General features: G+C 38.9%; 1 protein-coding gene across 1 annotated transcript in view; it reads left to right on the top strand.

The window, feature by feature from the left end:
- Positions 1-27,208, top strand: part of C4H4orf50 (chromosome 4 C4orf50 homolog) — an 82,860-nt gene that overhangs the window by 29,360 nt on the left and 26,292 nt on the right. Inside the window, exons 13-16 of the mRNA XM_009686294.2 lie at positions 528-938; positions 16,544-16,595; positions 17,666-17,792; positions 22,136-22,292. The gene's annotated coding sequence lies outside the window, so the exon portion shown is untranslated. The remainder of the gene's footprint in view (positions 1-527; positions 939-16,543; positions 16,596-17,665; positions 17,793-22,135; positions 22,293-27,208) is intronic.

Genomic DNA, 27,208 nt, shown 5'->3' with positions numbered 1-27,208 from the left:
GTTAAAATAAATGGAATAAAACAAGTAAAAGCAAAGTTTCTGGTTTTTGATGTTAAAGGATGAAAAGTTTATGCAAGATACAGATGTCTCTCTTTAAACAAGAAATCTATTATATAATGAAGTGATAGCTCAAATAGAACTCTGATAGTAAAGATGAAATCTTTAGAATTTTTAATCTAGAGAGTACTTATGACAGTTCAATTCCAGTTTCCTGGTCATTGTCTTTATCACAGTCGTGTATAAAAAGAATCAATGAAAATATTGTCATTAAAAAGAATTATTAGGAAGGGCAGAACGCAACTATCTCTTTAATTGATCTGATCTTTGCACCTTCAGGGATTTTTTTTTATATAAATCATGTGTACTTTAATTAAATTCCGGGGAGAGCATGATACAGACCTATTGTACAATGAAATGGAACACTGCGGCTGGAATTAGCCACAGTGCACAGAAAGGCATGTTGCCCTGTCTTAAGAAGTATACCGGGACACCTAAAGTTATATATTCTTCTTTTCTTTCCTCCTCAGGTACCTTCGGTTGTCTCCTCCGATTCAAATCTGAAGGCTGACTTCAGTCTGCCTGGGATCTGAGACGAAGCCTACTGGCCTGTACCGTCAAAGATGAATGATACACTGAAACTTTCCGAGAGTAGTGCTTTCTGTGCCGTAAAGGGGAGGGGTCGGTTGTCGAAATGTGATGATGTATTTTTGGGTCAAATAGGAAATCAGCATGCAGGGGCTACTCCCCGGGGAATGAAACAGAAAAATGTCATTACGAATAACACATGGATCTCTAGAGAAAAACCAGATGGCTCAACCTCAGCTACCACAGCAAAAAGCTATTTGTCAGACGTGTTGTCAGCAAGTAATAAAGGTCGAAATCCTGTGGGGAGAAATCGACTGCATTGGAAAGACTAGAAACCTCAGAAATAAAATAAGGTAAAACATCATAGCAAAGTGATTTCCCCATTGTTACAAAAGTACTTTTTTTTTTTTAGCAAAAAGATTTTATTAGTTAGCATGACCTAGCAATTAGTTTGAGATGACTGGAAATTTTACACGAGAAAAATTTGTAACACTTTTTATAATCAATTTTCTAAGAACGTTTAAGAGCACTGCCTTCCAGTGTTCCTTCTGCCACTTGTTTGTGATTTGTTTTTCCTTTAACTAAGACTGAAATATCTATTAAATCACTTTTATAACTTCAACATATAGTGGCAAGTTTGAAAGTATGTCTGACTTTAGTGACAGTTTCCTCTGGAACTTGAGGAAATGTAATCTCACTGACTTCCTGAAAACACATTTTTACAGGAATTTTGGGAGTAGTTTTGCTGTTCTTAGCATACCTTCAGTGCCTTGGGGCTTTTTTTTATTTGTTTGTTTGTTTTTCATAAGCTGACCTATAACAGGATACTCAATGTATTCCTGTAGGTGGTAGTATCTGTAAAAAAAAAAAAACAAAAAAAAACCCCTTCAACTGTGACTTGTAAGCCCCTTGTTTAAATAGCAGTTTCACTTGAGTGGTCTTACTGGACTTTTTTCAGACCACTTTCTTTAGGTGACTGCTTGGGCCTCACATGAGTACCGGAACATCTGAGCTAAGAGATGGATAACTCAGACTGCAGGTCATCCTGTGCTGCTGCCCCCACACTTTTGGAGATCCTCTATTATCTTCTGAATTTCTTTTTTTTAAATTACTTTTATTTAAAAAGAGCAATTTGTACTATACAGTAATAGGTGGCACTGTGCATGTGCTCTTTCTCTGCCTTCACTGATTACCCCCATGTGATATGTTACTACTTTACATTTGATGCTGCTCTTCAGAAGCCAAAGACAGAATGGGCACTGACTAGATTTGAAGTCATTTTAATGCACACAGTTCCAGAGGCACCACTTTACTGTGGGAAACCTGACTTTGTTTACTCAGTTAAGCTTCAGTGCAGTTGCTTACAGCGATAGCTGAATTGGTCTTCATCCAACACCTCTTTAGAAAATACACACCAGATGCCAAGGGGACTAGCTGCTGGAGCGGGTGTTTTGGAGCACTGTCTAAGCAGAGAAGATACCTGTGAAGTCCCAAACTTCAGGCTTCTGCTGCTTCTTGGGAAACAGGGCTACTGAATTTCTTTCTGCTCTTCTTAACGCCCAGCAAGCAATCATGAAGATGAATATGCCTGCTACCCAGCTGTCTTATTTAATGCTAAGATGTTCTGATGTGGGAGAGCACTTGTAAATATCGAGCATGGTAACTTCTATATTGGTAAATTAATGATGCTGTAAGAATGAGTACTTATGAAAAGTTTTATTGGAGCTTTGTCTTCCTGACAGTAAATTACGAGGCCTGTTAGCTCAGGCTGGAGGTCAAATTATAATACATGAAGTGTGTTGATGTGGTAATCACATAGTCATAGTTATAATAACATAATTATCTACTTTGTGATTTGGACCATAGTAATTTACTATGATGTTAAGCCTTCCTCAGTCCTGTTTCTTTCTATCAAAGGCATATGTGACTTATAACATTATAAACTATCAAACTTAATCTTAAAGCTAATTAGGTTTTTTGGCCCCATTCTTCCTCCTGCTGGAATTAATAATTCCCTGAATAAAGGCTGAGGACACACACAGGTATAGGTAGGGGAACATGCATTTCACCTGAACGGAGCCACTGTAATGCAAGAGAGACTCAACCCTTTCCTTGGGCAAATAGAGTCTTGCCGGCACTTCGTAGCATTGCTTTGCAAACAGTAGATTTCAATTAAAATCCCATGGCCCCTTGTGTTTTAATTCCTTAAGAAATCCTTTCTTCCTACCAGAAGGGGTTGTTTAAATATGTACAGACACCACTGTTGTCATTTGGCTAGCAGTGTCAGTTGCTTTTTCTCTCTCTTAAGTAAAAATGCAAGTTCTTAGAGACTACAGTGGAGAAATGTTAATGTTTGGAGTGTTGCATGCAACAGTGTTAGAAAAGGTGGGTCAGCTCAAGATTTTCTGTCTTAAACTTCCGTCTCTCTCCATTTTTATCCTACTACTGAATGAGGAAATGAGAAATGATAGTCAAATTGTGCTAAATAATTATGTACTAATTGATGTACAAGAAGATTAGGTGATGCATTACACTAGCAAACAACGAAACAACGGCCTTCAAATTCTTTAAATGTGATCTTTTATAGAAGCCAGCTCCAAGATGTGCAGTGGCAGGCCAGATGGTTTGTATACTGGTGTCCTGCCAAGCTGATATCCTTTGGGAGTCTGGGCTTGCTGGATGCCTCAAGGAGAATAATGACTATTGCCCCTTGTGATTTGGGGTTTTTTGAAATTGGGGGTGATCTGTAGCGATATGCTTATAGAACACATTTGAACAGTAGACTTGTGTTGAATCAACTGCTCTCTTCTGTTTGCTCTCCATGGACCATCCCAGTGAAAAGGCATTATATGTGCTTCTTGACTAAATGATCAGGGCACTTAGGTGGAAGTTGGAGGTCAGTAAGTTTACTATCAACAGACATTCACAAAATCTTTGTTTCTCATTCAAATTCTTCCACTTACAAAATTTGGTAGAAACAGCACAGAATACAAGTAGCTAGGATCAATAGTCCGCATCAAACAAATGTTTTTTAACATATTTTGGCAATATTTACCTGGTTCTCTTTTCTACATTGAACTCCCCCGTATGAAAGCCAAACTATCTCATTTTAGTGGCAAAGCCCTATCTCTTCTCTCTCTAGTTTTAACAAAAGCATTATTTAGAAGTAGAATATAAACACAATACACGGAAGTTGTAACCTGAAATGGTGCGTATTAAGTAGAGCTTTTTAGAGGCCCAGTGAAGTGAAAAGCAAACTTAAAAGAGAAAATCATGGTGTACATGAGGCTAAAAGCACTGTAGAGTGGTTTGTGCCTCCATTGGGGGGAAAAAATTGTAATCTGAAAGTCAAAAAACACTGGTAGTAATAGTCATTCTCTCTTAAGAGAGGTGTAAAAAGCAAAAAACACAAAACTTTTTCTTCTAACACTGAGCAAGGAGTTTTATATAATCAAAGAAAAGTAACTGAAGTTTCAGTCATGCTTTTTCTTTATCTGTTTTGCTCTTCCCTGGTAGGAAAGGTCATAAACAGGAACGTTAAGGCTGGTTTTGTGGTCAGACGTAAGGAAACAGAACACTAACGGTGACAGATCACGCGTATGTCAAGAAAGTTCTCTTAAGTCAAAACAATTATTTATCAGGCAACTAGAAATTAATTCTGTTCCTGCTATTTTTCAGAAAAAAAGCATTCATAATATTTTAAAAATAATAAATTGCTCTATATTTCATCTGCATTCACCTAGGCCTCTAGTCTCCCTTAACGACCAAGAATTCATTATGTATTTCCAAAGGTAAAGCTAATTGCCAGTTACCTTTTAGGAATCTCTAAAATAGGCACAGTTTGGTCAGAATCAGTAACTCCAGGACATGGAAGGAACTGGGTCTGTGTTCCCCTTGGAGAATCACTGCACTGAAGACCAGAAAGGTGCTGGAAACTAGGGAAGATGACAACATGCATTTTGTTCAATGTAAATGATGCCAACATCAATTCTAGGTTCACTTGGAGGTTAAACATTTGTAGGAAATGGAGAAGGGTTCCTCTGGAAGTCTCCCACTCCCCATGTATTGCTTATCTTGTACTCTGAAAAACATTATGTGCATAGGAGACGTGGGAACTGGGTCTAGTTCTCAGGTCATAGCAGGCCAGTCCCATGCTCAATACTGACACTGGTATAACTCAGAACAAAAATGAGTTGCCCATGATTTACATTTTCTGTGCTCCTTGATAAATCAGGCTTGTATCTTTTGGGCAGCAATTCTAATGTGAAAAAGTACTATATATTTTCTTCTTAGAAACAGCCCTTTCATTTAGTCCTCAAACTGATGAATGTTAAAGCTACTTACTAAAACCACATAAGGCATGAAAGATTTTTATAGTGCAGACCTTTCTCCTAAGGCCTGATTAAACCAAGAAATTCCCACATCTGTTTGAGTTAAGTCCATTTTTCTTGCAGCAACTTTTTCTTGGGAATAAAGAGAACAGAAGCGGCTAGGATAGAAAATGGAATATTTCAGAAAACTTGGCCGAGAGGGCTTAACTAGGAATATCATCTTTCCCTAGTCTGTGATGCTGATCCTGTCAGGCAAGATAATGGTGTAAGCCATAGGACAAATGTATAAATGTAGGGGGAGTGGCATAAATGAAGGTAGCATAAAATAATAGGGAGAAGTCACTTTCTGCAGATGTTTGTCCTTTTTTCTTTTTTAGTCTTCTTCTTGAGAGTTGGTAATTGAAGTGGAGACATGCGAAGACAGTATTTTTTTTCTCTCAGAGACTGAATTTAAATATTAAGCTAAGAGGGCACTTAGGCTATGCAGTGGAAGTTCTGGCTGTACCTTGACTCCACTGCAGGTTAAAATCCAGGTATGTATCACTCTGTCTTCCCTTCTTCATCAGATACTCCAGTTTCCATGGGAAGGAAAGTTATTTGCATGCTCCAGCATGTCAGCCCAAGCCTAGATGACCAAGCCAGTGGGAGAGACTTACCCTGTAGTTTAGATTTAGTTCTTATTCTCTCTTTTGGCCCCATGACTGCTGTAAGAGGGGAAGGAAAAAAACCAGTGGTTGTATAAAATCTTCTCAGCCTTTTTTGTCTTGCTTATAAAAATAAGCATAAACTATTGTACCTGCACTGAATAGGAGAGGCACCACCAGGGAAAATGCCAGGCTTCAGCACTGGAAGCTAAACTGACTTGGACCCTTATTAAAGCTCTTCTGAGCTCTAGTCACTGTCATATTTTGCACAAATTAACCTACTTGCCTTTGCAAAGCTCAGGGTAGTGTGGCAAGTTCTTGAGGTAAAAAGTTACCATCTGTGAAGTAAGCAGCTCTAAAAGGAGATTGCTAGAGGATCACTTCACAAATGATGGGTCAGGTTCACCCGTGTGCCTCGGGAGCTGTGATTCACTCTAGTGACCCAGAGCAGCTGCAAGCCTGGCTTCTCAGGCAGTGAAATTCTGTTTATGTTCAAGCCATTAGTGAATCAGGTCAATCATCTAAGGTTGGAAATGGTTCTTAGTTTGTGGGTTACTGGGAACACTTAGTCAAAATTAAACAGAAATTAAGATGCCATCTGTTCATCAAACTCCTTTCTTTTGGGCAATCAGCTCCCACTTTGACATCACTGGCCTGGAAAAGCACATAAAGATGCTTTACAATTTCTTGTCCTCATGAAATGGAAATAACTACCTAGTTACTACAGTGTTGGTCTTGGTGTGTGTGTATGGATCAGAGGAAAAGAGAATTTCGGTACAGGATTCCTTGAAGTCCGCTTGGGTCAGGCTTGCATTAGTTGTATTTGGACAAGAGTAAGGTGCTTTGAAGTGCTGTGGCCTCTCAGCTGATGGCTGCCTGGCAGTTTAAGTGGGAAGCTACTGGAGCGCGTTGTCGTTTTTTGTAACGCAGCTCTGAACCTGAAAGCCGCGAGAGATTCTCTCTCGCTCTGAGTGACAGAAGCAGCTAGGGAGGAAGAACGTGGCCATCTTTCATTGCTCTCTGTTGCCCCCACCATCTGCTGCATGCTGCCTCCCTGCTTTCCCATCTGTGGGTGGGGGACTCCATCTCTCTGTAGCCGTGTCTCTGTTTCCAGCTGGCTACAGGAAGGCCCTGCTGGTGAGTGGGCTTTAAATTCGAGGGGTGAGGCTAGCTTTGGCAGTAGCTGGAGGGTACCACTGCTTTATGACTGCTTACGCTTGGAGGTTTGCTTGAGGGGCGGAAAGCTGTTTTGCCTCTCACAGTGTTGGATCTTTAGAAGGAATTACAGCCCAGTATGTGGCTGCCCTGTGGATAGTGAGAGGCTAGGACCTGCTCATCTCTGCCACCATTACAATTTTAGGTGCCTCTTCTGTTCTGGATGTGATCACCATAAGGATGTGGCTTCTGAATTAACAGTAAATTAGAGTTCCTTTATGGATGGTGGATCTTTTGCAAAAAGTGCTTTGTGGGTGAGCAGTACATTTTGTCTGATATAAATAAGCTATCTATGGTGGAAACAATTAATAAATCTATTTCATATGGCTCCTATAGAGTCTGGATACCTCATCATTTTGTAGGGCAGAAGTATACCGCTACCGGTGTGCTATAGGTGGCCAGCAGAAGTTTAGAGAAGCCAGGGCCCAGTCAAAGAGCTTTAGTTAATAGCCTGCTGAGCATTATCACCACTAAATTTAGGCACTGTCTTGTGGAGGTCAGTTCCTAAACCCGAGTAGGGAGGTTGAGATCTTGACACACATTTCTTATGATAGCTGAGAAGGTTTTTATTCTCTAATGTAAAGAGTTCATCACTGTCCCTGTTGTCTCATATCCATCAATAAAAATTTACCCTTTCTCAAGCTAGTCAGCCTGGCTGCTCAAGTGATAAATCCCTAAAACTATTCTGTCAAAATGAACCAGCTTACGAGCAGCTGACCACAGGAGGAGCAAGAAGATCTGTGGGGATGGTAACATCTGTCAGGGGAGTGGCCCTGAGTGGTTCTTGGAGAGGATATAGGAGGCAATAATCTCTTCAGTTTTTTGAAACCTAAGAAATAAAGCTGCCACTGGCATGAGCAAGTATCCCAGTGTGTTAGATATGCTGAGCTGGGTTCGAAACAGGCATCACTTAGTGTCATGATGCTTAGGAGGGCCAAAAAAAAAAAATTGCTACTTGTTACATCTGACACCTGCATCTATCCCAGAACAGCATGTTCCTGCAGTCCCCGTTCAGATGCCTCTGAGTTTGGGATTTGCACTTACGTTTGGATGTGGACAAATAATTGACACAATATTTCCTGGTGTTTCTCAGGTGAAATGACATCTTTACTAAGCTACAGAGTTAAGCTCTACGTTGCTTATTCTCACTTTCTTCCCATGAAACTTGTGTATCTATCTTCTGGAAAAATGGCAGAGCTTGGAAAGGGGAGGGGATAAAGTGTGTCTGCTCTAGTGCAAAGCTAGCCTGTAGTTAAATTACTTTTTTGGGGAGTCAAGAGCTTTGTGCGCTTGACCCCCTTCAGGCCTTAAAAGGGTGAAAACTACAATGAATTTCATGTAATCAATTGTGCAACTTAAAATAGATTTTTATTTAAAGGCACTTCCTCTTCCGTGAGCTTTGCTTTTTCAGTGAAATGGTTCCTAGGTTGGACAAGCTCAGTCCTTTGGGTCCCAGGAGACTTGATTACAGAGGGGTCTCACTGTAAATCCCAAATCAGTTTAGCACTGCTCAGCCAAGGTTGTGGCCCTTCACAGTGTCCCAACATAGACAAGTGTCTCTTAGACAAGAACTTCGTCGATTACCTCTGAGAACTAAGCTTGAATTCTGCTTATTTCACTCTCTGGCGAGTTGAATTCCTTCTCCAAGTATAAGTCGTAGGGTTCCTGGTGGTCCTGAAGAGAAATCGATACTTGGGCTTTGTCTCATCCTAACTAGACTTCTAAAGCAGGTCAGATGATTTGCACTACTTTTTTGTCTCACTGGCTATAAAGGTGAGCCAAGAGGGACTAGCTTGGACATCAAGCCTCCTGCTTTAGTAGTTAATGTAAGCTATGTGTTTTGACTGTCGGTAATCCTGGTAGTGCCTAGCAGGACAAGGAGTTGAAATCCTCCTCCTCCTGTGTCCTAGGCTGCTGCTCTAAACACTGGACTAGCCTTTCTCTTAAGAGATAACTTATATTAACACTCAGGAACCCTCTCTTTTGTGCTGTTCTGTCTCTTTTGAAAATTCTACGTGAGGACATTTCCCTTTATACTTATAGCTTGAACTAACTATGTAGTTTTATCTTTATGCATATTCACTAGCTCTGCTGGGTTGACTGTGAGGCATTTAGGTAACAGTTTATAAATGCTTTAAACAGGAAATAAAATGTTAAACGTGCATGTAGATCTGAAGCCTTGTTGACCTGAGAGAAATTTGCTTGAGGCCATAGGAGATCAGACTGCATTCATTAAGTGAGGTATTGAACATATGCCAGATCTAGTGCTCAGGAGCTTTTGCATAAAAATAAGCTGAATTCAGTGTTCTTTATCTGTGAACTGTGCGCTACTCTTTACTTGTACATGCTTCTCCTTGGCTAGCGTAAAGTAGGACACTGCAGAAGAGAGGGAAACAATTTATAAAATAGCGTATTCAGATGCATGGATTAAGCCTGACCTGTGGTGAATTTCCTTGAGTGGATTAGTGCCTGCAATCACTGTTGTTCTTCTGGGAGGCAGCGAAAGGATAGCGTTTCTTCTCCTTAATTCCTGTGTCCTAAGTAAGGTAATTTTAAAGCAAATTCTTGTTAGCATACCTCCTTGGGAGCTTTACAGGTAGTAGAGGAGGGAAGTAGTTTCTGCTGTTTATAAATTAAAAATAATTGCTCAAGTTGCTGCAAGTCTCCAAAAGATGCCATATCTGCTAAGAATGAGTGCTGCTCTTTGCAGTGACAGACAGGCTGCTGGGGAAAGAATATGGTGATTGTCAAGACATGTCCTTCAGGTTCATAAATCATTTTGAGTAGAAAGCTCTGCTTCAGCTTAATAACAGTCCTTGAAAATGATTTCTGAACTCTGACAGGAAAATAAATACTCCTTTTCTACTCTGAAATTAACACACTTTTTTTTCTTCTGAAGTACTGGGGTGCATTGTAAATTAAGCCTTTTATAAACAAATGGCATACGAATAAGGCAATTACTGTAGCAGTATTATTAGGAGTAATAATTTGTGTTGTGGGTAAATCTGACCCTTTTTGGATGTATAAACATTCATGTTTTATTCCCTAAACTAGTATTTCCCTCAAAAGAGGCTGTCTTGTCCATAAGACTTAGTTGAGCTCAGGTAAGCTCTCAGGTATTAGTAATATACTGTTTTGTGTCTCACCTGGATATTCTGGGAACTTAATGTTTCCTGGCTCTTTTCTGCTTCAAAACAATTGTTTGGGGCTGACTACCAACTCATAGTATTGTACAAAATGTCTGAATCTGCTTGTCAATCTGTTCCTTGATTACCGGTGGAAAGAATCACTTTTCCATCTGTGTGCTTTACGTTGGGTCTCCTGTGCACGTTAGTCTACCCTCTGTCTCTTGGAAGAGAGTTTATACTACTGTTGCAGTCAGGGTGTGTTTGTGTGTTTTCCCTTGGCAGTGATGCCGCCCTGTTCCTCATTCTTGCATACCCGACTTCCATCCGTTGGCACTGAAAGAGAGTAAAACACCAGTCAGATCTCAGACTCTCACAGGTGTGCTGGTGCCTTCTTCACTTGCATCTTCCTGACTTTGTCCGCATGATTTATGAAGTGGTGGGATCTTTGATATTTTTGGATTGCTGCAGCTGAACTCAGTGTTATCTGTTGATGACCACACCATTAAAAAACGGTTTCCAATTTATTGATCTAGGCCCCCCTGAAAGAGCTATGACAGAAGCTGAACTTGTGTTCAAAGATTAATGGGAAATAAAACATAGTGTTACATGGACCAGCTAGATTAAATGCACTTGATCTAATCCTGTCATGCAGCCACAGCTGTACACATAAGACAGTTCTTATTTAAAGATTGTACCTCTGCTGTAGTAGGTTTCCAGGCAAAAGAAAATCATGTTATAAGAAAATCCTGTAGCCAAAGTATATATAACTCAGTAGGACAGGAGTTAAGCATCCATAAGATTAATCAGAAATTTAGAGGAGGATATGTTTAAAGAAATGTGATTTTACCATGTAAAACCTTAGGAAGATTTTTCAAGGACATAAGTAAGAGTTATAGATACACAGATTTCATTGGCTTTCCATTTTAGTTGGTAACTAACTTCTCTTATGCCTTTGAAAATTTCCCCTAAATTGTTGAATGTGGTTATATATGCTCATATTTAATCATATTGGGCCAAACATGAGGATTCTTCGTGATTTTTTAATTGTTTTTATTCAAACTTCCAATTAAAGTATTTAACCATTGATGAGCATAAATAAAAGGAGATGAAAAACCTCAGGGTTGCTTCACTGGGACTTAGTAAAATTCACCTTTGTAAAACTCAGCAAGCGACAGGACTGTTGAAAAGGCTTGTAGTCACACTGGCCATCCGGAAGAGGACTGCTGCGTCACAAAGTCAGTGTAATCCTCAGTCAAATGTTGGACTTAAGAGGAAACAAAGGAATCCAGGGATCTTAAATGAATGTGCTCATTAGGAAAGATGCTTTTTCTTCTCACCTTTTTTGTGTGACAAGATCGTTATCTCATTGGGGAACCCTTTCGATATAGAATATGTTGAATGAGGATACGACGAATAGTATTCTCCTGCCTACGCTTGGGATATAGGCAGAAGAGTTTTCCTGGTATAATGAGTGATAAGTAGAACAAAGATCATTTGGGAATAAAATGTAGCTGTTTGATCCATTTGGTAATTTCCATCTGGATGGTATTTGCTTCCCTCACTGAAGAGAAGGGGAGCTGCCTATTTCTAGGCAATCTGTTCAGTTTCTTTCGCACGAGAGGACAGTTTAGCAATTCCTTCCATATGGGCCTACATTATTACATCTAAGAAACATGTTGTTCATCTTTCATTTTTTTCAGACCCTTTAAGTAGTTGTAATTCCTGGGTGGGTTGGAATGTGGCTTGAATATCTTTTTTTTTTTTTTTTCGAGAATTCAGTAACAGGAGGGGAAAGGCCCACATTATTTTGTATATACAGATAATAGTTAGTTTTTTAAAACGAGCAGCTTTTCCTGAGGGAAGAGATAACAAAATAGCTGTAAGGATAGCAATATAAACATTGTTTCTCTGGGCCTGACAATGCTGCAGGAATACAGGTCTTCAAGTCTAGCTCCCTGCCATCATGGGATCGAAGTCCTACAATCTCTGCCATGAATTCAGCAAGCTCTCTCTCAGGGTTCCCTCTCCTGCAGAACAGAGAGATATTCTAAATATTAAGTGAATCATTATAATCATAACATCATCTTGGCAAAACTAAGGGGAACTATTATTTTCTTAATACGATGAGGTGACATTGGTTAATAACTGCTTTTTTACCACTGCAATGGGACTCCTGGCTCTTTTGCATTTTCAACAGTCTTTTCCTATTTTTCTTCTTTGTCTGAGGTAGCAGGGGTCCTTTGATTAGTTTGTTTTAAGAAGACTTGGGGATCAGAGAAGAAAGATCGGAGCTGCTGCGCTCTGGTGCTCTGGGTAGACAGTAAAGCCTGCAGTTTGCACGGAACAAAATAGCATGACAGCCAGCCCTTAGGCACCAATGTTTTATACTTGGAATAGTTTTATTTGGAGAGTGATTCTGTTCTCTGTATCATAATGGTTTAGGAAGTATTGCTGGTGTCTAAACCCTTTGGAAAATAGTCAGACCTTCTCCTAACACCCCTGTGAATAAGTGCAGGAAGGGGCAGTAGGAATTGCTGCTCTGCTGATTATATTTTGAAAGGACAGGCCTATTTTCTTGGAGATGGAAAAATAAGCTGGAAAACTGCTTATTCCGGAAAACCCATATGGTACCATCCTGTAGAAATGGAGTAGGGTGTGGTTGAATGGGGCCTAGTCAAGGAAATGGTCAGAAAGGAAGAAAATTAAGAAAATAAGCAGAGCTGTCCCTGGCCATAGCTGTGTGTTTTAGGGCAACACCTTCTTCATCATCATCTTGCTACTGGTTCCTAGGTAGCGTTCATTTTGGCTGTTTCAGTTTGGTTCAACTTAGTGGGCGCTTTCAGCAATAAGTTTGGATTTTCCTGTGTCACAGACAGCATCCCCAGAGGATACTGCTCTTCTAGATGTACCCAGGCAGCTCATGTGGAGATTCATCCGCAGAACGCTTCCAAGTTAAAACAGCTTTTTTGTTGCTGCCACTGATAATTATTTGCTCTGTTGGCAAAAGTTCCCACCCCAACATCAGATCCATGTGAGCATGGACAGCTTCCAAGTATGCTAACTCAGCATCACAGCTGTGATCTTAGCAACGACCTAACTAACTGCTTATCTTTTGCATCTGGAATTGTTATGAATTGTAATCTTTATCAAACAGCTCTAAGGTAAAGCCTCTTGCTTGCAAATACTTACATACTCTAAAGAAGTGTGTGAAAGATGATTACAATCTGGTTTATGATGTGGAGGCTTATATAGATTCAGATAAAATTCAGAGTTAGGGCCTGGCTCTCAGGGGATCTGAGTTCAGTGCCATTCACATGAATTTTTGGGATAGTTCACTTGAATTTCAATGTCTGTATTTTATTTTTATTATATCTGCTACTTATTGATTATGTTCAGACAGGACACAAACAATATGAAAGGGATCAAGCCCTGACTGTTTACATTGTGGATTTAAAATGAGCCCAGGCCATGACACTCCTATCTGGAATAGGCAATCCAAAAGACTCCACAGGCAAAATTTTTAACTTCCAGAAAGCTTTTTTTTCTTTTTGTTCTGACTTTACCAATCTGCACCAAAAAAAAAAGAACCATATCCCAGACAGGCAGTAGAAAGCACTCACAGCCCGCCTCTGATCCACTTCCCACATGGGAAATGGGGCTTCCTCCAGAACTTGTTTCCAGGTCCCCAAAGACAAGGGTTTGCTGGTACAGTGGAAGCACATCATGCTCTCTCTGTTGAGAAATTTTGACCTTCCTTGTGGCTGGAAACAAAGGATTTAACCTAAATTCCATGCTAGCTTGCTTGGCCGTCTCTTTCAGGTGTGCTCCCAAGCTCTTGTGGTGGCAAAAGGATGATTGAAGAGAGTCTAGTGGGGTTTCTAGTGACGTGAAATTTCATTATTCATAAGGTGCATAAGCCGTAATGAAAAATACTAAGGATTTAGGCCTATTAGGCTGAGCTAACTAACTGTATTTCTGTCATCTGCACTTGACTCGCCGTTTCTCGTTCTGATGATAATGTTTAATAAATCTGTACATATTCTTAACTCTTTAGCATGTATTTAGTCCTTCAGTGAAGCATAGTTAAAGTTGGAGGTATTGCGCTTTGTGGTGAGGATTTGAACAGCTTTTTTCAGCAAGGAAGGGCTTTTTATGCTGTTAAATGACACACCTCAGAAACAAATACTGTAGGTATTGTAATTGCTGGTCTTTCTGTGTTAGTATTTCACAGGAATGGTTTCAGCACTTTAGCACCAGAAATATTCTGGATCACCTTGTGTATGCTGCTCATGTAGTGATCATAGTGATTATAAAGGGGTGGGGGAGACATTTTTGATTAGATGTCTTTTGGATGCATTTTAGAAAGCCAATGTCATAAGATGCGTTAGGCTATGTTTTAAAGGACAGAAAGAGGAGGATGTGTGGTGTCTTTTTCTGTTTCTCAGAGTTTCAAGAACTCACGGCTGAACCAGTTAATCACACATTTTTCACATGAAATTCAGTCTCATAATGCTTGGAGGCCGTTGTCCTTTCACTGTACCCAGCCATGATTTAAGGCGGGACAGAAAAAAAAAAAGTCTGCAGGTGGGTAGACTCAGAGCTGGTAGGATGAGAGAGTGATATGTGCTGTGTACTCGGGGTGAGGGGAAGTGCGCACGGCTGCCTGGAGGCCAGGTGCTGACGAGCTTCGTGGGGAAGAAGAGAGGAAATGGGTCAAAATGAAGGAACAGATGTTGTCTAGGCGGGAACTCGCGTTCATTTTGTTTACTCACCTAGCTCTCAGGGAAACCCTTTGAAATAGAACATATGTTTTCAGCTGACAGGCTTTTTATAAGATTTAACTATGACAAATATTATACTTTGTTTTCCACGTAGGGCACTGATGTTTGTTACTGCTGTGTCACTTCAGTGACGGTTGTGGATTTTCCTCTTCTCTTTCTCTGGTAGTAGCTTTAAATGAGTCAGAAATAATATCTGGTTGGCTAATAAACATTAAACAGCCAGGTGAATTTTCCTTCCTTTGCCAGAGCCCTTAGAGCTCTTTCTGTGCCCTTTAAGATTTTATGCAGGCTGATTTTATCTTGGCTGTTTCAACCCTGACTGCATGCTATGGTTTCATCTGGCTAATATCTAAGTAAGTTCTCAAGGAGTTATTAAAATAGACATCATCACTAAGAACTTGTCTCAAGCCTTGAAGCTCTTTCAGGCCTTTTTTGTTTTGAGATGACAGAGGCTTGTGCTGGCAGACAGGGCTTGGTGCTCACTGCTGCCGCTGTGCTCTGGCTCCCAGGTTGAGGGACGGCCAGCCGGTGGCTTGCGGTGGGTTTCTGGCTGCAAACCACAAGGGCAACAGGATGAAGGACAGAGCAAGTCAGTACAGACTGAAGTTACCTGTGGAACAGCTAACATCACTATTAAGTGATGCAGACGTAATTTGGAGCAGTTTTGTGGTCTGTTTCTTCCATCTAGGTTCAGAACTGTAACAGTTTTATCTACCTGGCTGTTGCTGCTGATACAAAGGAGGGGATGGAGTAAGGGGGACGACTAACGTGATCTTGCTGCTTTGGATGCCGTTGGACTGACTGATGAATGGATCACTCAGTAGCCAGCTCTGGCGAGGACCTGCTTTCTAGTACCTTTGCCACTGTGCTAGGATCATCATTGACATAGGCACATACATTTTTCGTATGATTCAAAGTATGAAAATAAGAAAAAGATCAGGAAGAACTGAAACAAACAAACAAACAAGACATCAGTCTGAGGCAGGGCAGCAGGCTAAAGAGCTGAGCTCTCTCAATAGACCAGTATCTGTGGAAGAAACAAAGTCGCATCCTTTGAGCAACTTATTGATCAGATAAGCAAGATTATTTGAGCAGATTATTGATGCAGTTATTATAGGAATTACTTCCTAAACATTAGATTTATGCTTACACAAGAGGTTATATTCCTGAAGCGTTCTGCAGACGTATGCTAGGACACACCTGGAGAAGGCAAACAGCCATTTTTTTATGCTTGTTTCTTGTGCTTAGAAAATGGAAATGTGTTTTTTGATAGAAAAGGATGATCCGTAAAAAATAAGACAGCAGCTGAAAGCAGATACATTGGGAAAAAGAACAGGGCAGATTGATACTCTCCAAGTCCAAGGCTTTAATCATTTGCAGCTCAAGGCTGAAGCAGAGGTGGCTTCTATTCATTCAGTAAACTTTAATGGATTTCTCTTCCATTAAGTTGTCAAGTCTCTCTTTGAACCCATGTAAACTTCTTGTATTTGCAGTATGCCATGGAAAGGAGGTCCACAGCTTAACTGCATGTTAAGAACCACTCTGTTAAGAACGTGTTAGCAACAGGTTCATTAGTGCACCCTGTCTCCTGCAATTGCTGCTTTCCCTCTCCACTTAAATTTTCTTTTACCTAAGAATAAGTGTCTTCATGGTAGAGCATAGGATTTTCACAAGAATTTACTTAGCAGACAGTGGCATTGTTAGCTGTTGGCTTTTGGAGCTAAATTTTTAAAACTATTTTGAATCACAAAATAGTTTTTTACACAGAGTGAACGTTTTTCAGCATTTTAAAAGTCCTAAAACCTCTTTAATGTAAATGGCCACTCACTATTTTTCTTTCTTTTTTTTTCGCTTTTTAGATGAGAAAGTACACACTGGGCCGATTCCAGAGCACCGCAAAAACTTTTGGAGGTATGACTTACATTATAAACTGTGCTGCTTATCTGAGCTCGTTAGATAAATCAGACAATGATAGGTAGTGCGAAAGGTGAACTAACATAGGAAATAAGGGCGTACAGCTTATTTTCTATTCCAGATAAATTCTTCCATTTGAAATTTATCATGTCTCTGTCACCTCTTTACAACTTCAGAGTACTTTATCGCTCTGGAAATCCTCAGCCTCAAATGTTACTGTTTCAGGTTAATACAAACCAGGGACAAAGTGAATTTTGGGGTTATGGCAAAAAACAGAATGAGAATCTTTTCTTGTCAACTCACTAAAGCTGTGTATGCACAGTTAGTATTTCACATGATTCCTCATGCTTTTTCAGTTGTTACGAGGTCTGCAGTAAACTCTTAAAGCCCATGCCATTAGGTCTTTAACTCCTATTTTTACTCCTACATGGGTAAATCACAGGTCTACTGCTGAATGTTAAGGAAGGCAGTCAGACCTTTCTGATTGAAGTGTTGTTTTTCTCAAACTCCTGCCCTGTAAAGTTAGCAGCTATTTTTTTCAGACTTTATCTTTTTTTTCCGTGCTCTACTATTACACCTACTTCTTTTCATTCGCTATTTGTCTGTTAAATAAAAGTCTCCTTTCATTGAAGTAATCTGCTACCAAGTGTGACTCAACATTTTGATGAAAATGATTTACATGCTGTGTAGCTAATGCAGAAGATGGTTACTAAATGAGTAATTTTTCAAGTTTTGTTGATTTCCTAAAACATAGAAATAATAGGGAAATTCACAGTTTTAATAAGGAAGTGTAGATATTAGAAAGCTATGCCCCTGCTGAATCAAAGCATTTAGGCATATACTGAAATTGCATTGTAACTTGAATGCTGTTTTGGCCAGGGGCTTAACAATTGACTTAACAGTAAGAACTCAGTTGAAACATTGCGCTAAACTGGGGACACAATGTTAAACTGAATTTCCTCACTAAATTGGAGAAAAGCTTCAGTGTCTGCATTTATGCTATTTCAGTGATTTGAAAAGACAGTGAACATAGTATTCTTGCTGTATGGTTTTTGTTTTGTCTTCAGGGACCGCTTTGCCAGTTGGCTTGTTCTACATTATTAAACAGTGGGGAAAGGCAGCCTGATGGTTGATTCGGCGAGACCTAATGAGGAATTAGGACACAGCCGTGTAACTTTCATTGTAGGATAAAGGGTAGGTTTAATACAAATGAAAATTTAATGTCTTATCTCAAAAGGCATTGAATAACTTTTATATCGTCATGTTGTTTTTTCCATATATGAGTATTTTAGTTTAGATAGAAAAAAACCTCTATGTTAATTTTTAGATGTGTTAATTTTCAAATAGAGCACATCGATCTTGAATTGCTCAATAAAGTCAATGCAACCATTTCTGATGACAGACACATCCAACTTTTTTGTACAATGTTCACTGACATATAATCTATTGTATTGCCTTACAAAAAAAAATCCAACAGGCTAAGTAGAAAATACATGTCATTAGAATGGTTTTAAATATTTAATGCTTAATATTTAATATTTAAATATTAAGACAATATTCAAATATTATCTTAGTATTATTATATTTTTATCTCAAATACTAAATTTAATTATATTTCCTATTCACACTAGAAGGTTAGATTTCTTCATTGGTTCTCATCCAAAACTTGGGTTTAGGCAGAATAGTTAATAAAATCGTTACAGAGACCCTGAATCTATTCTTATTTTGGGTTGTATATTTTGTTGCTGAGTCGTCTCGTTTATTTCAAGTATTTATCTATCTGCCTCTTATGAACTACGGAGTGCTTCATTTGATCACATTCAAAATCCTCACACTCTTAAAAGCAGTTCTCCTTTCACCATGCTTTTAAGATAGGGAGAGATTAAATAAATTGACTAAGGTCGCACGTAGTCTGTAGCAAACCAGGGTATCAGTCTGGTCTCCTAAATCCATGGCCAGTTCACTAACCACTCAACTTTCTTATGTCAGGGAGGGATAGCTGAGAAGTGAAGTGTTATCCAATGTGAAAAATTATACTGAAAGCTGATATGTAGTATTAATGGAAAATTGATATATTTATATTAAACAGATTAAATTCTTGTGAAAGGTGCCAGACTGATTACCCTGAAGATGAAGAATTCCTGTATTGATGAATTTAATAAATATGATAGTCTGCATTTTGTCTGAATGCTTGCATTACTATTAATGGGGGACACATGCTATTCCATTCACTATAGGAGAAGAAAGGTTACGAATATGTCTTTCCTACCTGCTGCTTCACTTTTCCCTATCAGTGCCCCCTCCGGTCTCTCCCATTATTCTCCTTTCCCCATTTCAAATCCTCCAGGGACCATGTATCATTTTTAATCTTCCCTCATATCCCCTAACAGCTGGTTGGGCAGGAGACAGCACCTGCTGTAACTCATTTGGGCCTAGATATGTGCTTATTTTAATCTGCACATATATGCTGACTGACTAGCTAAAAGATCAAATGGTAAGTGCTGAACTTGTGCGGCTGCGTTTTTCTTGATGGGTATATGTGTCTGAGTTGCTTTAGCTGTCTAGCTGTCACGGTTCTACAGTCATTCCCAGACAAGTCAACTTGTCAGGAAGGGCCGAAAAGTTGTTCAGTACCACCAGTTTCATTTCCTAAAGAAACCAAGTGTAAAAAAAGAAAAAAAATTAACAGTGAGACATATTTCATTTATCAGAGTCGCCACCAAAATACAATGGATGGTGGTAGTGAATAAGTTTGTAACAATCTCTTATAAAATTACTTTACTTCACTAGGAGCATGTCACAAATAAACAACTTAGGATAAGAGGAAACTGTAACTTTATGAAGAAAATTAATTTACTATTGGTTGATAGCCGTAGTAGTTCTGAGCTGTTACTTCTAGGAATAAATAACTAAGTTATTAAGGCGTTTCCTCGTCTAGGATCATTTGCCCCCCTTTTTTGTCTTACTGAAAAACGAAATCCCTTTCCAATTAACTATTGAAAACTTGTTCCATCATCCATATATGAACTCAGTACATTAATTATCTTCTTTATACTAATTTGAAAGATGCAATATATTAAGGGCACATAGTCTATCTGCTACTGCTATCTGCAGTTAAAAGGATGTGTTCTTAGCAATTCCTCCACATCTTCCTATATGTATATATAATTTTAAAGATATGCCATCACTTCCCTTTCCGTTTTCTAAACATAGTCCCGATGTGTGTAATGTCACTACTTCTAGTCATGCTGTCATTGGGACTTGCATATGTATTGTCTGAATTGACTTAAGAACTTTTAAAGCGGGATTATATCCATCAGAGGCTACCCTATCACTGTACTGGAGGCTTGATCCTGTCTCATTAAAAAAATAGACCTACTGTCTTTATTAAGAACAGTTTCCATAATGCAGTAAGTTTGATAACTTGTGGTTTAATATAGGTCCCCCTGTATTTATGTGCGCGTTTAGGAGCCGTTCTTAAGGCTATTTAAATTGTTCTTTGTGCTTCATTGTATTAAGAAAGTAGTTTAAGAATTATTATTCCTCATTGTTACTATATGTCTTTATCTGTTTTTTTATGGGTGGGTCTGAATCTGAAGATGGGTTTGGAACTAGATATTAGAAATCTTTAACAGGAAATTTCTAGTCACCCGTGAGAATACACAGTTAAGTTTTGGTCAGAGGCATTTTTATGTTGTTCATTTCTAACTCTGTCAGAAAATCTACTTACCATCTGAGTCTGTTTAATTAAATCATGATAAACAAGATTTTATGAAACATAGATCAACCTTTAATAAGCAGCTAAGGCTTCACTACTACAAAAGGCAAAAATCTATCCTATATTAAATCATTTAAACAAGTTGTCTTTCTCTCATCAACATGTAACCTGTTTTCTCGTGTGCCACAATCATACACAGACAGGGATTGTATGTCTGCTATGAGTTCAGCAAGTACCGAGGTAACCCAAGTCTTTATTGAAAGACATTATTATTGAAGTGGAGGAACTGTTGAACTGCATAATTTGGTAGAGATGGGTGTACTGTTTCCTGAATACTTCCTATGCTGTCATGCTTTCTGGTGTGTGATATGCCTTGTCGGACACACGTTAGCTTCACCTGGAATTTATGTGTCTCCCTCCAGCAACCCCTTCCGGGGGGGGTCTGCTAGCAGACACAAAGTCAGTCCTCATAACACCTGGGGTGAGACTAGATCAGTTTGCTCTCGGTGGCATTATTCCTGGTTAGCTTTTCCTTGTTCCCCGTTTGATCCGAATACTGAGGCAGCTTCCAAGTCAGTTGTGGCAGCTCTTTAATAGCATCTTTTCCTGTTATTATTACAAGTACATCTCTGAGCTGCTAAGAGGAGTTCACCCTGAATATTATTCAAAGCAAACTATTTGAAACAGTCATCCATGTAGCTTGGCCTATATGTCCGTTTTTCCAGATGTTTTAACTGTCTGTCGTTAGTCGATTCAATCAGTAGTCTCAAAACGTGTTAGCTCATTTGAGCTATTGTTTTGTCCTGTGGATGCCTTGTATCTGTCCTTAAAAATTCGGTGGTGAAATTCTCCTACTGGAGATATTGGTACCTTTCTGTGTCTTCCAGCTTATGTGTCTACCGCACGTGTAGGTGTTAGGAACATGATAAAGCATGTGGAAATGCCATAAACCATACAGCCATGTAATAAATTAGTTTGTTTTGCACCTTTGGTCGCTCCACCTGATCTCTGCTTCCTGTGGTTTTTCCAGTGGTCCGTGCCACTGAGCAAAGTGCTGCCATTAAAAATACAATGTGCAAGATAAATGTTTTCTTATTTCATGTGAAATTCTCCTCACAGATACAAATTGTTCCTTTGTGGGTCCTATAAAGGGGACAAGATTGTCCTAAGGGCCATTAAATATAAACATTTTTATGTCTAGGGTAATTGTTGAAGTCCACAATATTATTGCATTCTCTCCCACAGGAAAGGGACATTTTTTTCAGTTTGATTTAACACTTTCAGTTCCCTAAAAGATAGAGATCATAGACTTGAAACCATAATAATTTTTAGCATGAAAGAACTAATTTAACTTTTAAGGCATTTCATGACTTTTGTGAGTTCTTAACAGCAGAAGTCCAGATGCAAACCCTAGAACAGTGAAGCTATGAAGTGCTTTGGCAAAAATATGTTTTGAAAACTTCTAAAGAATGACAAATAGAGAATAAGGGCTATAATTGGTAAGAATTTAGGAAGATCTCCCAAGTGGTCTGACGCTCCTGAGTAACATAATTGTTCCAAAATGAATGATAAAACCCTATGCCCTTTCTCCTCTACGTTCCATTTCATGTACCCCGTTGCATGCACTGTACACAAAGTACTGCATCCTCTGCTGCAAACAGGTAAAACTTCTTTCAAGTCAAAGGAAATATATACATTTATTCCGGCAGAAAGCTTGGTCTACTATTGTATCAGTGAACACCGCATAGTGAGTAGCATTGCTAAAAAGGTTGTATGAAATTTTAAATCATTTTGTAGCTAATGTTTCCTCTCTTTGTAGACTGTCTTAGAAAATCTTGATCTCTCTGCGCCATTTCAAATGAGAATTTCTGGCCTGGATTCCTGGAAGAGGGTTGTCCAGTTCAGTTGCTGGAAAGAATTGCCATTGTTTGCAACTCACTTTTGCTCTGAAAAGCAACGACCTATTGTCAGCTCCGGTAAGGTAGTAGCAACCAGAAGCATTGCCCTCTTCATGTGAAAGCTGATATTGGTATTTATTCTCTGGGCATCTCCGTGTGAATCCATGCTATTGTTGCAAAAACTTCTTTAACATATATATATGCATAGTCTAGTAGAGAGACAGTCTTATACCAAAGAACCTACAAAGGGTCAATAGTACATTAAAGTAACTCTGCAGAAGTGCAGTGTGTTACTGCTACCTTTTTTACTGAAGCATCTGTTTGTGATGCATGACTAGATATCATATATCTGGGTGAACAGAGTTTCAGTATATGGTTAAAGGCAAGTTGCAATCGACAGCAGATGGAGTTGGACCTAGGATTAATTGTAAGGAAATGGAGAGGTGAGGGTGTTTGGTTTCAACATTAAGGATCAAACCTTTTGCCCTGGATAACACTAAGATATTTGGAGATTTGATACAGATTGGTAAGGAGATTATCAGAGTGGGGAGATAAGGAACAACCTCAGATCACCTGATTACATTCACTGTAATATGGAAAGACTGTTAGTAATGGCACAATAGAAGTGTACTCACATATGGAAACATTCACTTTGAGAAATTAAGAAAACTAATATTTGAAGACGTGTGGATTGGAAATACAGTGAATTAAAAGTCTAGAGGATCTTCTGAAACTTTGTTAAGAGAGTACAATTTCTATTAGTGAGGAAAGTAAGAGGCAAAACATTATGTATTGGTGAAGAGTGGAGAGAAATATGGGCTCAGTAGGAAATGTCTCTGAAATACAGATCTGAGTCAGGACCTTCCATGCTAATCCCAAGGTCTTGAAAAGTCATCAGGTTCCTGTAGGGCATGAAGGAAGAGAGTTAAAAGGTGAAATATTCTCACCAAGAAAGTCTGGTTTGTAAGATATGGCATCTGAGTTTGACTGTAGCTTTTGCTGTGACACTGTTATGCAGCATTGGCCACCCAGGGATGTCTCCCTTGCCTGAAAATTGTACATTAAAGACGCCCTGGAATGCAAATGAAAGCAATAAATGCCTGCTGTTACATGTTCCTGTGTGCATAGGCTGACATCAATAACTAGCAACGTTCGTTTAAATGTTTTTATTGGATTGGTTTTTGAAATGGCCTGTTTTTTTGAAATACCATAAAGCCAGTCCTTCAGCAGGAGGGAGCTATGGAAGGTCCCTTTAGGTTTAAAAAAATACATACAGCATTGTAACTTTTATGTATAAATAGATATCGAGGTCTAAAGGTGATTTTTACCCAGATCAGAATGATTAAGTGTTCAGCTGTGAACATCCTTTCTTGTTCCCTTCTTGTTGTTATTCTCTCTAAGAGAGGAGATTTTGCAATTTATCACTCCTAGATGTGTCTCCCCAGGTTAAGTATCTCTGCAAAGCCTGTGTCCTGGGTGCAGAGTCCTGGGGGTGTGCTGGCTGGGCTGTAAGTCTCTGCAAAAATGAAATCAATCATGCTTTTTGATTAAAAATGCAAAACACATTTACTCCTTTAAAACACAACCTTGGTTTGGTTTTGTTTTTAACCTTTGAAATCAGAACAGGAGAACTGCTCATTTCACACAATTGTAGGCATCATTACCCTTAGTGACAAACCTGACAAAATAAAAGGAGTAACCTTGATCTAGACAAATGAGAGGGATGCTTTCCTTGCTTACGCTGTATGATAGTCGAAGCAAGACAATCTTACTCAGCTAACTGTAAGCATGCAGTGATTCTTGGGTGTTTATTTCCATACAATGGATTCTGCATGTCTGTTATGTTAATTTTATTTTTTAATTAACACAAGATCTTTAAATTCTCTGATTATATTGAATAGTTTATTCAACAAAAGCAGTTTTAAGATTAAAAAAAAAGTGGTTTAAGACCACTTTTTTAAGACTTTTTTAACATAGGTCTCATCTGACCTATGTCAGACCATACTGACCACTATCTTGGAAAGAGAAGCTAAGAAATATATATTTGTTAGTTGTAGCAACACAGGTTTTGCTTTTAACTATAGCAGATGGAATGTTTTTCAGGTGGAAATGTAATTTTCTTTTGTGAAGGTGTATCCTTAAGATGTATATAGATGCATATGACACTATGTATGCAGTGCACTTTACTTATGACTCCCCTGTTCCCAGACTGGACCTCACTGGATTTCCAGAATCAGGTTGTGAGGAGTAAGGTCTGCAGTGCCAAATTTACGACGATATGTAGATAGATAGCCAGCTGGGATATGAAAGTTTCTAAATACTGGAAATCCCTAATTTGCATTCAGACTGGATGAGTTGGCCTGAAATGAAATTCCTCATCTTCCTCTCTTTGCTGTGCCTTGGTTAATGTTGTGAAGAGGGCAAAACAGATTCCTTATAGATGAATCTAAATTGGAAAAATGTCTCCAGCTGCTAATGGCTTTCACTCCATGGGACCAGACCAAAGGTATTCTGAAGTTAAACCCCCAGACCCCTACAGTATGGATACTGAGTCCTCGTCCTCAACACCAGCTGTGTTGTTCTATTAATCTGCTCCTATTGTATTTCATTACTTGCTAACGTAGATATAGCCATTACTGAAATGCGTTGGAATTTGATGTTTCTGTAAATCACCGAAGGTACCTTTGAACACCTCAGTAGGTCAGACTCTATGACAACAAACTCATTTTTAGTGCTCTTTACCAAAATATAAAAGATTTACTAAATAAAAATATATTTCCTTGCTCCTAAATATGTTTCACAAAATAGGAAATGCCTTTACAAACAGGTATTTATTAAAAAAAAATAAAATAATAAATAGTGTAAAAGTGTTTGGGTACTTTTCAGAAAGTTGAAAACACATGATCTTTGTTATCATAAACAGGCAATCTAGGAAAACTGTGGTAACTTGGGACTAAAACATTATTTTCTGTTAGTAGAGTATTAATAAATTCTTACCTGCATGGTGTTAATAACGATAAAATAGCTGCTACTAAAGTCAATAGTCGGCTATAGTTGACTTCAGTTTGGCAGAATAAAGCCTTGAATGAATACACACACAATTTCCTTCTTGCTTGAGGTGCTATTCATAAAACATTCAACTTTTATCCTTTGCAGATAAGTAGAGACTCCTGAGAGACCTGCAGCTTTAACAGCAGGAGCACACTACAGCTTCTCTGGTTGCAAAACCACTTTAATCTGGAGGTAACAAACAGGAGAGATTAATGGCTTTAATTTGGACGCATTCAGCCAAGTGCCACATTCATTCTTTAGCAAAGATAGAAAGGACATGATTACTTGGAAATTAAGAAAGAAAATATTGACTTGGTTCATGATCTTAAAATGCATTCTTATTTACCTTAAGATATTTTTCATATCACCACGGAGATAAGGAATATTCTAGTACACTGTAGTCCCAAATCAGCAAAACTGCTTAAGTATATGTTTAAGTATTTGATGAAATTTGATGAACTTCAATAGCAAAAGATGTATGCGCATAATTAAAGTTATAGATAAACTGGCAACTTAAGCAGGTGTTTAAACATTGGAGTAGTTTTTACATCTGTTTAATGTTCAGTGATTTGACTGATAGACTCCAAGTCTACCGCCTTCCTTTAGCTGAAGAGCGTTTTGAATTATGCATTGTACAAAATAAAAGTAATGTTATAAAACTTCATAGTAGAAGGAGTAAGCAAAAACAGATACAGGATTTCATGCCCTACGAAGGAGAGAGATTAAAGAAGGACGAAGCTTTTTAAATATAGTACTAATAGTAGTTAGATTTAAATGTACATTAAAAAAAATCTCTGGAAAATATGAGTTTAAAGGATTAATTTAAAGTAACTGAGCTGAACAAAGTGATTTTTATCATGAGGCACACTCACTTGGTGATCTGCGACATGGTGCCTGACTGCTGCAGCCGTCGTGGTCACGGTTTGGTGTCTGCCGTGCCCCGAAGCCCTGCAAGAGCTTCAACCCAGAGTGCTGTATGCGTAACAGACTTGTCCTCCAATCCAAAGAGAAGCAATACAGCCCAAGAGTGAGAGAAATCATTGTTTTTACAAGGGGGCAACTGAGGCATAAAGAGGGCAGGTGACGTCCCCAACATTTCACAAGAAGTCTGTGGAGGAGAAAGAAGCTGAAGCCAGTTTCCCGGTGCTTTGGACACTATATTAGACTCAAGAATGATCTGCAAAGTCATTCTTAAAATGCAGACAGCGTCTTAGCGTCATTATTTCTCAACACAAATCTTGGTGAGTTGGAAAAAGACTCAGTCTCTGCAACACTAGAGGCTTTCACCAGACACGCTTTTGGATAGATATACCTCAGATTTTAGATTCTTCCAGACTAGTTTTGTCAGCAAAAGTGACTGAATCCTTTGACACAGAAATAATTTATAAAAGGGTTAGGCTGAACTTTGATACATCTACTGCAGATATTTTTCCTTATTCTATACAGTGGTGTCTAAGGACTGTCTGACTCTTTTCTGCAGAACGTGAGAGAGACAGGCTGGGATTCCAAGGAAGGGCGCAGAAATGGGGTCGATATAGTTTAACTGATAACTTCCATGCTGTCCTCGTTAACGAAACCTTTTCTCAAGTCAGTTAAAAGAAAAGGTTTAGAAAGCAGAAAAGTGCAAAGAAGTGAAGAGAACTTATGTAAAGTCATATTAGCTGATACTCGCTTTCAAAGGCACGAGGAAATGCAGTGGTAATGGGTCCAGAAAACTTCATTTTTCTGTTGCTCTAGGAGTGAAGGAAAGTTTTTCCTTGAGTGAAGGAAAGTTTTTCCTTGGTGGTTGATATGGGTATTGCAAAAAATGGGGCCTAAGACTTTTCTGAAGATTAACACTTGACATGTGAGACTGCAGCCAGGAGAAGCTAAGCACCGTTCTATCCTTTGTGACAGTGTGACATACTCAACACTTTTTAAAACAAGGCCATTTAAATATAGCT

Source organism: Struthio camelus, chromosome 4 (assembly GCF_040807025.1).
Source record: "Struthio camelus isolate bStrCam1 chromosome 4, bStrCam1.hap1, whole genome shotgun sequence".
NCBI lineage: Eukaryota > Metazoa > Chordata > Aves > Struthioniformes > Struthionidae > Struthio > Struthio camelus.
The sequence above is the reverse complement of the archived record's forward strand: the minus strand, read 5'-3'. Positions and strand labels throughout refer to the sequence as shown.